This window comes from Sphaerodactylus townsendi, linkage group LG01 (genome assembly GCF_021028975.2).
Source record: "Sphaerodactylus townsendi isolate TG3544 linkage group LG01, MPM_Stown_v2.3, whole genome shotgun sequence".
In the NCBI taxonomy this organism is placed as follows: Eukaryota; Metazoa; Chordata; class Lepidosauria; order Squamata; family Sphaerodactylidae; genus Sphaerodactylus; species Sphaerodactylus townsendi.
This window is the reverse complement of record NC_059425.1, coordinates 47,919,514-47,932,400: the sequence shown is the minus strand read 5'-3', so window position 1 is coordinate 47,932,400 and position 12,887 is coordinate 47,919,514.

The window sequence follows — 12,887 nt, the reverse complement described above, 5'->3', positions numbered from 1 at the left end:
AATGTAGAAATCCTGAATTCTGTTTATGTGGATGAGCGCAATATCCTAAAAGTCTCTGACCAAATAGATTGTGCAGTGCAAAAACCCAGTCAAGAAGCTAAGGAAATCACCTTCTCAGAATTGGTAAGCAGGGACATACCACCGATGGGAACATGGGGTAACCCATGTCCCTCGGCACACATAGACCTGGGTGCCGGCACCAGCTCCAACCGGTAGATTTGGATGCTGGCGTGAGCTTCAGGCAGTAGACTAGCGTGGGCTCCAGGCAGTAGACCTGGGCACCTGTGGAGGATACCTGTGGAGGTGGAAAATTCAGATTTTGTCCCCAGGCTCCATTTTTCCTAGATACGTCTCTGTTGGTCAGTGAGCCATCTGGTGTCCCCAGAGCCCAGCTGGAGAATACCCAGTCAGAAGGGGTGGCAGAACAGGCCAGACCAAATGAAGGAGAGACCTCATCTACTGTGAGAAAGGCAGAGAGAGCTAACAAGGGAGTTAAGCCCAAGAGATACAGTGACTATGTTTGCTATACAAATTTGCAAACTGAAACTGAGCCCACGAGCTGGGAGAAGTACAGTGATATTTAGTAATACAAATGGAGAGAACCCAAGATGGAGATTTTCTTCTCAACCAGAAGCCCCAAAATTATGGACTTTATCTGTGAATATGATTGATGCTAAAGAGTGAGCATACCAATGGATCCTGCATACCTGAATCTCCAAGATGGAGAGCCACTAACCAAGATGAAGTTTGAGAATCTTCGTGATAAACTGTGTTTGCATGTTTTGAGTGGCTGACACTTGAGAAGGAGTTTGCTGGGATTTTGCAAGTACCTGTCTTGCTGTATTGAGGTCTTGTTCATTTTCAGAGTATATCAACACATCATCTTAGTAGACCACCACCCCCTTATACAACAAATAGTGCATAATTTCATTAACCCCGGGAGCTCCGCTGAGCCCAAAGGTCATTATGAGATACTCAAATTGACCCAAAACTGTGTTGAAAGCTGTGAGATGTTCGTGGCCCTCAGCAATGCAAACTCTAAAATAAGCTTCCCTGAGGTCCAGCTTCATAAAGATCTTCCCTTTCAACAGACTACGCAGCAAATCCTCAATGAGGGGTAGGGGGTACTTGTTGCAAAGGGAGGCCGCATTCAGGCCTCGGTAACTGGTGCAGAGCCTGAGGGAGCATCCTTTTTCCTCCGGAAAATGCCCCCCAGCATTTTCAATGTATGCCCCCTGTATGCCATCTGCAGCAAAGCTGTGTACATGCGATTTGCCAGGCCAAGGATGGCGCAGGCCTGACACTGTCTCAGCTCAGTTATAAAAAGGGTTAACTGTTTGTATGTGGGAAGTTGCTGGCCGGATGAACCTTCAGTCTAGGTTTTTGTACAGGAATTCACACAAGGCGGCTACCTCCTTGGGGCTCATGGATTAGACCAGTGGTGGCGAACCTTTTCGAGGCCGAGTGCCCAAACTGCAACCCAAGACCCACTTATTTATCGCAGAGTGCCGATGCGGCAGTTTAACCTGAATGCTGAGGTTTTGGTTTAGAAAAAAACGGTTGGCTCCAAGGCGTGCGTTACTCGGAAGTAAGCTTGGTGGTCGTTGGTGGCTTTGCTTTGAAGCAACCGTGTAACGCTTTGAACGGGTGAATCATGACCCTAGAAGGGTTTACACAGAAGCAAGCCTATTGCCGAGCTTACTTCCAGGTAAAGGATCACGCTTTAGTTCTTGGCATGAAAATCAGTGGGGTTTAACAGCACTTAACAGGGTTACCTACACTGCTTCCCCAAAATTAAATCTTAGGTTTAATGCTAATAATCGAGCCCAGCGGCCCAGGCCAGCCTAGATGTGTGGGGGGGGGGGGCTCTGTTTGTGCGTGCCCATAGAGACGGCTCTGAGTGCCACCTCTGGCACCCGTGCCATAGGTTCGCCACCACTGGATTAGACCCTTCCCTTGGGTAGCTTGGCCCCCGGAATGAGTTCTATTTTCGCCTATGAGGGGGCAATTTGTCACATTCTCTTTCCTCAAACACTCAGCATGTGAAAGGACAGTGAGAAAGAGACATTGGTTTGGGGCAGGCAGGTTATTCCCTTTGAAAGACAGATAAGGAGAAACCATCAAGCACTACTGAACTAGTTACATTCAAACAAAGGAAAGAGGCCTCATGGCCTTGAGTGCTAGAAATGGTTGGGCCATCTGCAGCAAAGCTGTGTACATGCGATTTGCCAGGCCAAGGATGGCACAGGCCTGACACTGTCACAACTCAGTTATAAAAAGGGTTAACTGTTTGTATGTAAACAAGTTGCTGAAGTTGCTGTTTATGACCTGATCTATTGATTAGCTATTGGTCAGTGAGATAGCCATTACATGTTAGCAAGGGCGAATATCTGAAGTTATAAAGATAACTCTTTTTCTGTGTTTGAGCAGACACAACACCAGAGAGGTGACATGAGGTAGACAATATCATGTGAGACAGCAGATAGGTAGCAAGATATAACCAAGCATACAGTAATGTAGATATGTAACAGGAAAGAAAGGATTTCTTATTTTATCTCCATGTAACCCTCCCTTGTAGTTAGTAAACTCATATATAAAAAGCAACTGAGAATCTGTCTCTTCTGTTCTACTCTGCTATACCCAACAGATGTTCACCCACTAAGAGTGAATCGGCAGAGAGGACAAAGGAATGGGGTTGAAGGGAAAGCAACATAGACTGGAGAGGTTGGAGCCTAACCAAAGAACTCAAATGTTTTATAAAGTTAAGTGGTATAGATGCTCTGGTTCTTGATAGAAGCAGATATGTGGGAGTGGGTACTATGAGGTAATGCCCCCACCCCCAAGTAAAGTAAATTGGAGAGGGAGTGAACAGTTTTGGCTAGTGAAAAAGATGTAGCTAGTTTGCAGTTCAGCATGCCTTTGAAGGGGGAAGTTGCTTCTCTATTCTAATCAGGTGTTTTGAAAGAGCCCACATGTTTTCTTCTCCCATGCCTCCTTATAAATGGCAGAAGTTTGGGCATGCAGAGAACGTGTCCGATGTGGGAAATGTGGCGGTCCACATGTTTTTGAGCAATGGGGATGGGCAGAAGGGAACCAGGCTGTTGGATTTGGGGAGCGTGAACATTACTGGGTATATATAAAGGGTGTAGAGTGGCCAGGCAAGGTTGGGAAAATTCAGGTCCTTATGTGAATAAACATGAGGTTTCTTGTGCTCAGCTGTTAACAAACAGAGACCATGCAATAGAATCTTCTTGAAAAACAGAAAGATCGTTATTAAAAATGGCACGATTCATTCAGAGTCCTTGCAAGAACTGATTAGAAAAGTATAGGCAGACATCAAGAGAACTTTGGCCCAGCCTACACAGCCCAGTTCACACACCCAGCCAGGCCAGTCTGGGAAAAACGTCAAGCAGAGATAAGACAAAACAACAGGTGTGAATACTTACCGTTAGCATTCCAATCCCCTCTTCACGCAGCCTATATGGGGAGGGGGGGGGGGTCACAGCTCTTGAAAACCTTCCCCATGGAAAGCATTGGTGAAAAGTGTGATACAAGAAGGGGGGAATTGAATGAGGTTCTGCTTGAGTGTAAGGGCCTTTCTCTTGTCTTTATGAGCAAGGCAACTAATTTTGCAGCTCAGGTGGGGAAAGCCGTCTGAGAGGATGATGACCTTGTTGAGGGCAGGCTGAAAATATGTAGGTGTCGGTCAAAGATCTTTACGTCGAATTTATCCAGATGTAGAGAAATACAAGTAGTGTGATTTCTGTTGATTGATCATGGGCAATACTTGAAGGCTATTTATGGGGTGAAGGTTAAAGACTGCATTCTGGAAACATGGCTCAGGGAAACTTATATTTTAAATTACCTGCCAGGTTATGTTATGGGGTAGCGGGGGAGTGAGAATACAAGAGAGGAACAGAAGAGGGTGGATATATTTTTATTATAGAGAAATTGATATCAATGGCCCTTTAGAAACTACTAGTGATGGGGGCAGGGATTGTAGTTACAATCTATGTCTTGATGTGGACTTACTGGACTGGCTAGGTGTAAAAGTGAGATAGATTAAAACACACATTTTATGAAAATCGTTAGAATTTTATTTTGACATCTCCTCTTAAAAACACTCAGCTATATTAAATGATCCTTACAAAATATTTCAATATAATACAATATAATACAAAACCATCTTAAAATCAGCAGTTCATTTATGACCAAATATCAAATAAAGTTTATGCAGAGATGGCTGCGTAGGAGGTTAAGAGCATAGGAGGTTAAGAGCTCATGTATCTAATCTGGAGGAACCGGGTTTGATTCCCAGCTCTGCCACCTGAGCTGTGGAGGCTTCTCTGGGGAATTCAGATTAGCCTGTGCACTCCCACACACGCTAGCTGGGTGACCTTGGGCTAGTCACAGCTTCTCAGAGCTCTCTCAGCCCCACCTACCTCACAGGGTGTTTGTTGTGAGGGGGGAAGGGCAAGGAGATTGTAAGCCCCTTTGAGTCTCTTGCAGGAGAGAAAGGGGGATAGAAATCCAAACTCTTCTTCTTCTTCTTCTTCTTCTTCTTCTTCTTCTTCTTCTTCTTCTTCTTCTTCTTCTTCTTCTTCTTCTTCTTCTTCTTCATAGAAGAACAAATGTGAAGCAAAGGAAGTGTTGAGATCAAAAGTTACAGGTTAATGGGATCTTATATTGTTGTTAAAATTGTGGCCGTTTAGAGTCTTGTCAATTAACTGATATAGACATTCACATTTCGCATCATAAACACTGTTATGGCCTTATTTCTGGAAAATTCTGGGCACTGGGAAATTCAAAGAAGTGATCTTGCTAGCTGTCTTTATGTATAAATAGACAGGACAAAATAACAGTCCTGAGTTTCACTGATGTTTTCTGAATCTGTGCACCTGCATAGTACAAAGTACAATTGAGCTGAATACATACATTTTAATTGTTATATGAGCCAACTGCTGTACATTTCCACAAGTACACAACAGTTTGATACTTCAATTAAAACCAGTCTGCCTGGCTGTGAGATTTTAATATACATTTCTTTGGAGAAGTAGGCAGACTGACTAGAATGAGGCAGTTCTGGGGCATTTTAAAATTATTTAGTGGTATTAAATGTTGACACTCCTAAAAATTTTAATTCAGTTACAAGTTTCTGTATTGGGGATAAGTTAGTACTTTGACTAGTAGGGATGTTTGGGAAGAGTTGAAACATTTTTATACTGCCTTTCCAGCCAATCAGGGTCCACAAGGCAGTGGACATTCAAGCATTAGAAAATTTAAGCAATTTAAAAAACAGTTAAAATACAGTAATAATTATAAAATAATTATATTCAAAGCACATAAACTGCACTAAAAGGAAACTATACATCTTCCTATCAAAGACCCCTGAGACAGCTTACAAAATGATCAAATAATAATGCATTCAGATGACAAAAAACCATTTCAAAAGCATCTGTACAGCCAAAATGAAATTGGCAGGGAACGCACAATATAGCAATTAGCTTGTACTTTCCCCCCAAGCTATCTGAAATAGCCAAGTTTTCCTTGCTCATCAAAAAACAAACAGAAATGGTGGCTCAGTTATACTCTTTAATGAGGATGTTTCACAGCTGAGGCACCGTGACGAAAAAATCCTTCTCTTGTGTTCTTACCCATCATGTTTAGGATGGGGGAAAGGCAGCAGGGTGGGGCTTATGATGTTGAACAGAGTGTATAAGTATATACATAAAAGGTACAGACTTTCCTTAGTCCTAAGATAGAGGCATGCTTTGGACTAGTGGTTATATTATACCCACAATAATTAAAGTCTTCTTTACAATGTAGTCCTGACAGAGCATTTCTAGATTTTCCCCCTTTAAAACAAAATTGTTTTAACTCCAGCGCATCGTGGCTCCAGTGCAGCATGGGTAACATGATATTGTTTTCACTTAATGGAATAGGAATAGCTGTGTATTCCTATTTTAAATTATGGACAATGTAAACTGTTATGTTAGGAGAGATACAGATCATGCATCTTAAAAGTGAGATCTTGAGGGCACAATTTCAAACAGTTCCAATGAGGAAGAATAATGGGGCCTTTCAACTGAGCTAAGATTTCTAAAGACCTTTCAACTGAGCTAAGATTTAAAAGGGACATATACAAGAATTGAAAAAGGGAGAAATCACCAAAGAGGAATTCGAACAAATAGCCAAGATGTGAAGGGAGAAAGTCAGAAATGCTAAAATGCAGAATGAGTTCCGGCTTGGCAGAGAGGTTTAAAAACAATGAAAAGAGTGGGTTCGTTTTGTCCATAGCAAAAGGAAGGAAAAGGATATGATAGGGTCACTGCATGGAGAAGATGGCAAAATGCTAACGGGGACAGAGAAAAGGCAGAACTACTCAACTTCTTCTTTGCCTTGGTCTTCTCCCAAAAGGAAAACAGTGCTCAACCCCTCCCACTCCTTCCCCCCCCCCCTTGCATGCCACCCCTCACTCCCTCCCCTCCCACCCCTTCCCTTGCATGCCACCCCTCCCCCTCCCTCCACTAGGGTGGGTGGGCCATGTCCAGATGACGGCCCCCTCCCCCTCCTCCCTTGCATGCCACCCCTCCTCCCCTCCCCCTCCCTCCGCTAGTGTGGGAGGCCATGTCCATGTCCAAGTAGAGCTATAGCAAGAAACATCTTTGTAAGAAACTCATTTTCTATCAGTCACACAAAGTGGATACAGAACAAAGGGCCCAGCAGTAGTTTGGAGTTGAACTATAATTCCAGGGGATCCTAAGGTCTTACCTAGTGGTTGGCATTCCTACTACCCCCATCCCCCCCATCACCAACTGAGTGGGGATGGCAACCCTATTGTTCTGTCAATCTCATGGTTTTTTGGGGGTGTGTGAAAATGAAGTACATACTTAACTTTCTAGTCCATCAGATCCTAAATGTTCTTGATTGTGCCGCAAGCTATTTGCATACATTCCTTCAGAAAGATGATTCTGGGTTGAGTACTATTTGAAATGGCACAGAAGATGCAGTAGGGAAAATTCTGCACAGAATACAAAAGTAATATAGGAATACCTGGCTATCTTTAAATGAATTCAAATCTCCACAGCCCAATGAACTACATCCCAGGGTATTAAAAGAATTGGCAGAAGTAATCTTAGAGCCACTTCCAGTAATCTTTGAGAACTCCTAGAGAACAGAAATCCAGCAGACTGCAGGACTAATGTTGTCTATGACGATTACCAACACTTAGCCTTATTTTCTACAAGTGGACAGCAGCACACAAGGAGTTAAGTCAGGACTGCTTTTGATTGGTTGGCTGTGAGAGGCAGAATTCTAAAGGCTGTGTGATGAGATTTGGAGAGGTCTGATGAGAGAGAGTTTGTGAATGGGTTTGTGCTGATTGGGTTCTGTATTAAGCTAGTTAAGCTCTGTTTGAGGGACTGGAGGGTCAGATTAAAATCTGTACCACATCCCTGGTGAAAACAAAAACAGTGACATTCCATAAACACATGGCTTGCTTGGTTGTTTTGCTCTGAGGAAAACCCAACTCAGATACTAAGAGAGAGTGTGGGATTTTTAAGAGAGCTTATGAGAGTGTGGGATTTTTAATATAGAGATAAGAAGAGGAATTCTCTTCCTGAGGGATAGCTGGAATTCCTACTCTTTGAAGCAATGTGTGGGCTAGACATACCTAGTAGAGAGGATTGTCTAGAAGTTGGTGTTTAAGGAATTGTTTTTTCAAATACTTATTTTAGGTTTTAAAAGGTCTTTTCAACCTAATAGTAAGATCAATTCAGCAATAGCAGAACACATGATAAACCAACCTGGACATAGAATATTATTTGAAAACACAGAAATTCTGGACCACTCTGACAACCACTACGTCAGGCTACGCAGAGAAGCCATTGAAATCCACAAGCACATGGACAATTTTAACAGAAAGGAAGAAATCATGAAAATGAACAGAACTTGGCTGCCAGTGTTAAAAAACACTAGAGTCAAGACAGTGACTAATCAGCTCCACACAAACACAGGATGACTACAGACAATAAACAATCAAAGGGAACAAAGGCTAGGCTACTTCTATTCAGATGCCCTCACCTATTGACTTTGCTATCTTCATTGTTACTCACAGGTATATATACTCCACTTGCTTTCCTTTCCTACACTAATATGTATATAAAGCTGTGAAAGCCTTCGACAATAAATTCAAAGTTAACCTGACCACAAGAAGCAGCAGGCTGTATTGTTTATGCACTAATATGTATATAAAGCAGTTTCAATTTGAATCCAATACATTCAGAGATAAAATTCTAGATACTTGGGAAACAGAATGACACATTAACAATATCAACTCTAGAGCACAGCAGTGTTTTCAGTGTATGCATCATGTGGCCCTTAACTTTTTGAAGACATCCCCCAAATCTCCATAACAGGCTGAATAAGAACAAAACAAGCCGGGATTTATCAGGGACAAATAAGTGAAAACAAGCATTGCTTCTGGTAAATGTTGGCAGCAGGTCAAATGCTTTTTAAAAACTTCTGTCTTTTTTATTATAAAAATCTGTTTAGAAATAAGGTATTTTAAAAATAAGGATTATCATGAATGTGTTGTTCTGTAATCTGAATTCACTCATATGCTTTACTGAGAGCCTTCATCCTGGTATATTTTGTTACATGCCTTAACCAACTGTTTTGGCTAACCTTTTAAAACTTTGCTCCATTTCTTCTCCCTGGCATACTTGCAATGCACAACTAGAATCTTAAGTAATCAGCACACATTGTTAATCACAAAGGGTCAAAATCTGGTGATACAAGGTGCTGTCAAGTTGCAGTTGAATAATGGCAACCCTGTAGGGGTTTCAAGACAAGTGACAAATAGATGTGGTTAGCTGTTGCCTACCTCTGTGTAGCTATCATGGGCTTCATTGCTAGTCTAAGTACTATCTAAGTACTAACCATCTAAGTACTAACTAGGGCCAACCCTGCTTAACTCTGAAATTTAATGAAATTTGGTTCACTTGCATCATCCTGGTATGAATTCTCAAAATCAACCAGACTGTGAATTTTGATGCTTACATGGTAAAGGGAGTTGGAGCAGGAACTCCTAAGGCCAAATAAAAGACACTGAGCCTGAAGACAGGCAAAATCTGGGGGTGGGTGGGGATGTGTTGACAGACTCAATTGGAGTTGTTTTAAAAAGGCTGGATAAATGTTACCCTGATGCTGTTCTATATTTAGTGAATGCTGCACCAGAGCAAGGGGATCCCTGATAACTCCTGCCAGACCTGTAGTCCATTGATTGATCCAGAGGATTTGTGCAGTGTTAGGCAAAAGCAAAGATGTGTGCAAAAGCAAATGTAAATTGTTGCATTTCACCGAGAAGCCATTTCACTTTTTTTTAGCACAACAGAGAAATTGAATCAATACATACATAGGGCTTGCAGATAAAGTACAAAATTAAATTTCCTCACTTTCCTGAGGGGTTTTTTTTTGTCTCTCAGATGTATGGATAATCCTATCCCTTGCAAAAGAAAAGTAAGAAGCCATTTGGAGTCTGATGAGGCAGGCCTTCAGGAACTAGAATAGAATTTTAAAAGCTCATTATTTAGTCTGAATATCTCCTATATAAATGGCTTTGGGAATGGAGTCATTCACATACAAAGCTTAAGAATAGTGGCAGGACAAGCTTTCCAATACTTATAGCCTGCAAGCCTAAAGATTTTAACATTTTGCACATTTGCCTGCATCTCTGCTTCCTCTGCTGACTTAGGGGTAAAAAAAGAGGAATTCTTTGTAACAATGGCCCTTTCCGCACAGCGAAAAGGGCGCCTCTCCACCGGCAGAAATTATGCTGTTGGAGGGGAGGGGGCCGTTCGCACGGGAGCGTGCGAGCGGCCCCCGCAGAGTCCAGCAGTGCGGAACCACCTTTTCTGCATCCCCCCCTCACCTCGTCCTCTAGCGTCGGTCTGGAGGGCTGCAGGGACCCACCCCACCCTCCGACCTCCAGGGGTCAGAGGGCAGCATGGGCGGGGCTCAGCAGCCCTCCAGACCAACGCTGGAGGACAAGGTGAGTGGGGGGGGAGGGGAAAGTGGCGCCTTCATGCCGCTTGGGGCCACACAGGATGTGTGAACAGCTCCCCAGGGACTGGTGTTTTTCTGTCCCTGGGCCGCTGTTTTTGGCCCCGTGCAGAAAGGGCCAATAATTCTACTTCAGTCTTCTGTGCATTCACATTGGGACTGCATCTGCACAGGCCACCAACAGAGCAATCTTGAGCTTCCTACCTAGAAGATGCTCTTGCCATTAAACAACCCTCATGATTACTTACCCACCAACAGTCACATGTCCAGCAGCAGAGCACCCATTTCCTCAGTTCTGCCTGAGCCACCACTAGTTCAACAATTAGAACTCACAGCAGGGCAGGAGGGAGGGAATGTGCACAGAAGACCTCAAAGAACAGCAGATAAAGGTAGATGCAACCCTGTCTTCTACTATTGTCTTCTGTACATCCCTCAGTCACGTAGCTGCCGTGGGGTGGGGTGGGGTGCCGCACCCCAGGTGCATGCCATTGGGGTCACGCAGGGGGTGGAAAATCACCTCCACACACCCCCTTTCCCCACCTCACCAGGTCCGGCAGAAGCTGCCAGGCCCTGCAGCCCGAAGCAGCCTGGCCAGAGCAGGCTGCTTTTTCAGCCAACTACTCTTTGCAACCTGCTGAACTAAGGTAAGTGGAGGTTGGGGGTGGAGCCCGCCCCACCAGCCACGCTCCATGGCCGAAGCAGCCTGGCCAGAGCAGGCTGCTTTTTCAGTCAGCTGCTCAGTGCACTGCAGGGGGTGGGCATCATTTTGCCCTGGGCGCCAATCCCCCCCCCAATGCCTCTGGCATCCCCACATTGGGAAGGTATCTGGGTTGTACTCCCACTACTTCGTAATCAATTAAAAATTGGGTGAGAAACTCCCAATTCTTGCTCTACGGACACTAAACAAGCTCTTGTGTATTTGCAAGCTCCACTTTTCTCTAACAGACATGCTCCCATTGATAGTCCGGGGTCTTGGTTCACTGTCCTGGATCTCCAGGATGTATACTTTCACATCTCTATTCATGATGCCAGCTGCAGATACCTAAGGTTTAGATGTGGAGGCTCTGACTGTGAATACACAGTTCTTCCATTTGGGCTTGAGGACGTGCATAGGCACCAAGTCACACTGATGTTACCCAAAATGGTGGGAGCCTGTGCCTTTTAGAGTGGGGAAATTAGCAAGAGCAGACTCTTGCTTAGCAAAAGGTCAGGCAAGCTCAAGATCTTTGTTGCCTATGTTTATGCAAGTCAGCTTTTGCAAGAAATCTGCAGGAGAGCAAATAAAGTTTAACAATTTTATTTAGGGATAATAGGGGTCCACAAGCACTCAATAATCAAAGCAGCAGAACACATGCATTGTCCTAGGATATAAACAGCTTTGTGTGGATAGATTTGAAATAGATGAAGGGAATTGGGGGGGTATATGGATTATAGTCACCTGATGTTGGAACGGAATGGTCTGATGGACAGAGTTAAGCGACCCATGCTTAGCTCTGGTAGAAGAAAGAATAACACATTGTGAAACAGCATCAACAGACAGAGAGATGTCCAGAGATACTGAACATTGGCTACTGGGAGAGAGGTCTTCTTACAGGTAAAAAGGGATCCTCAGAGTTATGCAAAGTGGCCCTTAATCTCCCAAGACAAATAGGAGTCCTGCCTTTCTGAGGAAAAACAAGAGATAGACATTAACTTTAAGTGCTGAGTCATTTAATGGTTGAGTCATTAGCTTGATGGGTCAAACTTGGGAATGCCTGAAGATGGGAGGAAACTGATGAAATTACAGTTTCTATAAAAATGACAATGTAAATGAGGTGGTCATTAGAGAGAAATTAGTCACAGGAAGAAGTATTGGGTTAATACAACAGTGGCAGGAACACTTGGGGCAAATACATTAACAAATCCTTTGTCTTCGCAGGGTGGATAGTCCAGGGCTGGAGATGGGAAGTGATAGCTTTCAAGGCAGAGGCATCTCTAAGGTAATCTCTGAGGTTGTGGGGAGGGGGAGGAGGAGGAAACTGCCTAGCAAAGGAGGTGGGAGATGAACAGCAGTGGAGCTGCTTTTGCCAATGTGTCCCTCTTGGCCTGCATGTGCTCAATGTGCCAGGAGAGCTTATCTTTCCAGAGAATGAGCTGGTTGGCCTGCTCAATGAGCCTGCTCATACATGGTCACCAATATATAGATCTTCTGCTGGGTGAGTGGCTGAAGGCAGGATTGATGAACCTCTGATATTTCACTAGTTCTTCGTGCATTTATCCAATCAAAGCTTGTTCTAAGTCTAAAGGAATGTAATTATGCAACTTGGATGTTTCCACTGCCTATTCATGGCAATCAAGCTTCAAGCCAACTGGAGTTTGGCCAGAGCAATAGGCTAAAGTCCAAGTTCTACTCAGTTTTCAACACCAAGTAGATACATTCATTTACAATATTTGTATGCCCCCTTTCTGCTCAGTGAGGATCACCAAGGTGGATAACAGTTAAAAACAAACATTGTGAAAACATATAATTAAAACAATTCATAATAAGCTTTATTATCCAAAAGCAGCATACTTGAAGTACATAAAATAGTAAATGAAAGATGGGACAGGAAGGAGGGATCACTGAGGAAACTCCAGATGAAAAATATGTCGTCACCTTCTGGCAGATTACAGTGACTGAGGAAGACAGACAAATATCACTAAACAGAGAAAAAGGGCAGAAAAGGCTCTTTCTTGGGTTGCCACTGGCCTAATCTCAGAAGGCCGATGTACCTGAAGCAAGAGCTTGGAAAACTACTTTAACTGCCAGGTATGTTCATATGGGACTGAGCATTCCTTCAGGTATG